Source organism: Rhagoletis pomonella, unplaced genomic scaffold, assembly GCF_013731165.1.
Source record: "Rhagoletis pomonella isolate Grant_MI unplaced genomic scaffold, Rhpom_1.0 Rhpom_scaffold_00003, whole genome shotgun sequence".
Lineage (NCBI taxonomy): Eukaryota > Metazoa > Arthropoda > Insecta > Diptera > Tephritidae > Rhagoletis > Rhagoletis pomonella.
In genome coordinates this window covers 53501816-53504605 of record NW_023458557.1, presented here as the reverse complement: position 1 = coordinate 53504605, position 2790 = coordinate 53501816, and positions in this window count along the sequence as shown.

Genomic DNA, 2790 nt, shown 5'->3' with positions numbered 1-2790 from the left:
CATTTTACCATTTTATAAGAAAACGAATATAGTACTGCTCAAAATAATAGCACCACAACGTTTTCTAGCAGTTTTGACTACTTTTTTTTTTTGTTTATTTAGTGTCTACTATCTTTTTATAAAAGTACTACAAAACATAAAAAACTACAATATAATTAAAAATTCAAGCTTTTTAATTCGAATTTCTATAAAAATTTTGGGTAAGCATTTTTATAGCTTATTAAATTTTACTATAACTCAGTGTAAGCTTTTAGTTGCTAAAAATCCCAATGACTAAAATTTTTTTTTGCCGATTGTGTTGTGAATTTTATTGCATAAAAAAATAATGTAATGTGTAGAGATGTAAAGAGCAGACATTAGCTCTGATCCAATACTTTTCGTGAAAAATCCTGTAAAACTGTCAAACAGCAAAATTATTCTCTGAAGTGAGAGTAAAAAGTGAGTAACAACAAAAAGTACGGGAACAAAAAACCATTTTTCCTGTAAAAACGTCATCCAGTGATCGCTTGACACTTTTCATGATTTTACCAGAATAAAAAGTTCGGGTAAAATCTTCCAACTTCATTCTCTACACAACTCTCCAAAAATCGCTCTCATTTACAGGATTTTGGAGGAATTTGGTGTACGGGATCATTTTTCCTGTAACTTCCTGCAAGTTCGTGTAAAAACTTGTAAGTTCATGGACTACTGGATCAGAGCTATTGTGAAGTCTTGCTAAAACCGACATCGATAGTTTTCAAAAACTATCGATAGTGGCGACAATTTTCAACTATCGATACTATCGATGTTACTATCGATAGTATCCCAGCTCTAGAAAACAGCGTTTCCGAAAGCACCGAGGTGGGCATTGTTGACAAATATCTCTTGGCAACTTTTGAAAGTAACGGGTATGTTGAGGTCATTTCGGTCCAAAAATTTAAGGGCTTCTGCTGAATCTTTTCGGTGGGTGCATCTGAAATAGAAATAAATTACGTAAGAAAAAGTTTGTTTAAATTTCACAATGATCAATTTGTTCTTACGAATATACAGGGAAACTTCTGAGTAGTATCCTCGGAATTAACCCTCCCTTGACTTCGCGATATTCTTACGCCATGTCTTCTGAACTACTTTATTGCGGTCATTAAACAGGCCTTCACGCTTACTCACATTCTTATCTCCAGTATCTGATGATGTCGTTGAACATGACGCATTTAATGCGTCTTCTTCTTTTACCATTTGCTCAAGCATTTCTGAACATTTTGAAAGTTGAACTGGATCTCTAAAATAAATGGCTTTTGACCGGGGGTCCAAAATGGGTGCCAAACTCAACAGACGACAATATTCGATCTGTCTTTTTTCTTAGATGATCACTTGCCACCACACTGTGCTTAAACCATTCAACAATTTTTTTTATTTTCTCAATTAACAGCTGCTCATCATCAGAGTGCTCTACGGCTCGCTGAGCAACTACATTAAGATTATGGCCAAAGCAAGGTATATTTTTTTTACTAAATGCTAAATGTGCGGATTTACTATGTTTGCTGCATTATCGGTTACAATGGTTTCATGTTGTATTTCCCATTCTAAGCACAGTTCTTGCAACTTTGGTGCGAGATATTCACCGGAGTTTTTTTCATCCAATGATATTAGTCCGAGATTACCATTATATATTTGGTTAGCATTTTCAAGAAAATGAATAGTTGCACTTAAATAGCTGCGCATTTCATTGTCTGTCCACATATTTATCAGTGGTAATTGTGTACATCTTGCCTTTTAGTTTCTTTTAATGCGTATTTCAGTGTCTCAAATTTTTCATTGATTAACTTTTTTACAGTGAAACGGCTTGGCACAACATATTGAGGCACAACCACTTTCATCATTCTAAGGAAAACTTGTTTTTTCACAGTCCGTATAGGTTGCATATCTTGACTATACTATAACTATAACTATATGAACTATAAGTAATGCCGTTAACAATGGTGCTTATTAAAGAAATTATTGAAAACAACTTACGCTGTTAGTTTCGGATGATTTTGATGTTAAATTAGATGATAGCTCATGTTCGCTATCAGAATCGACATTCAATAATATAACGGCTTCATTCGAAGCATTTTTATTCGAAGATGACACTCTTGACTTTGAAGACAGCAAAGTTTCATGTACACTTACTCTGTGGCACTTTAAATTTGTGGTGTTACCCGGAGTATTTCATATTTTTCCACAATGATTGCATTTTGCAGATTGGTGCGAAATTTTTGTAAAATGCTTCCAAAATTCACTTATTTTGGGTTTTTTTTGACGCCAAGCCATCATTACGTTTAATTTGAAAATTTTCACTAGGGGTCGGAATCGGATTGATGCAAATTAAAACTATCGAAACAAAACCATCGATGGTAGAAAAACATCGGACATCGGACATCGGACACAAACCTTCGATGTTATTTTAACATCGAGCATCGATGCTCAACCCTAGTATTAGCTATAATTTTATATAGAGTTATTTCTAAAGGGCTTCCCTGAGAAGCCCTTTAGTCGGAGGAGAAAGAGATTCAGGTCATTGAATTATTTTGTCTTTGCTTTCTCAAGTTAGAAAGCTGGGCAGTGTCAGGCCCTATTGTTTTTTTGTACCAGCCTCCAATTGAAATTCCTTTCAAATTTTGTAATAAGGAAATAAACTATGTATAACAATTTGAAAATTTGTTACTCGTAATTATCAGTAAAGTAATATTTTTTAAGTTATTTTACACTTTCAGCATTTACTTAAGGGGTATTCCATGAGTATGTGAAACATTGTCTCCAATTATATAGTAA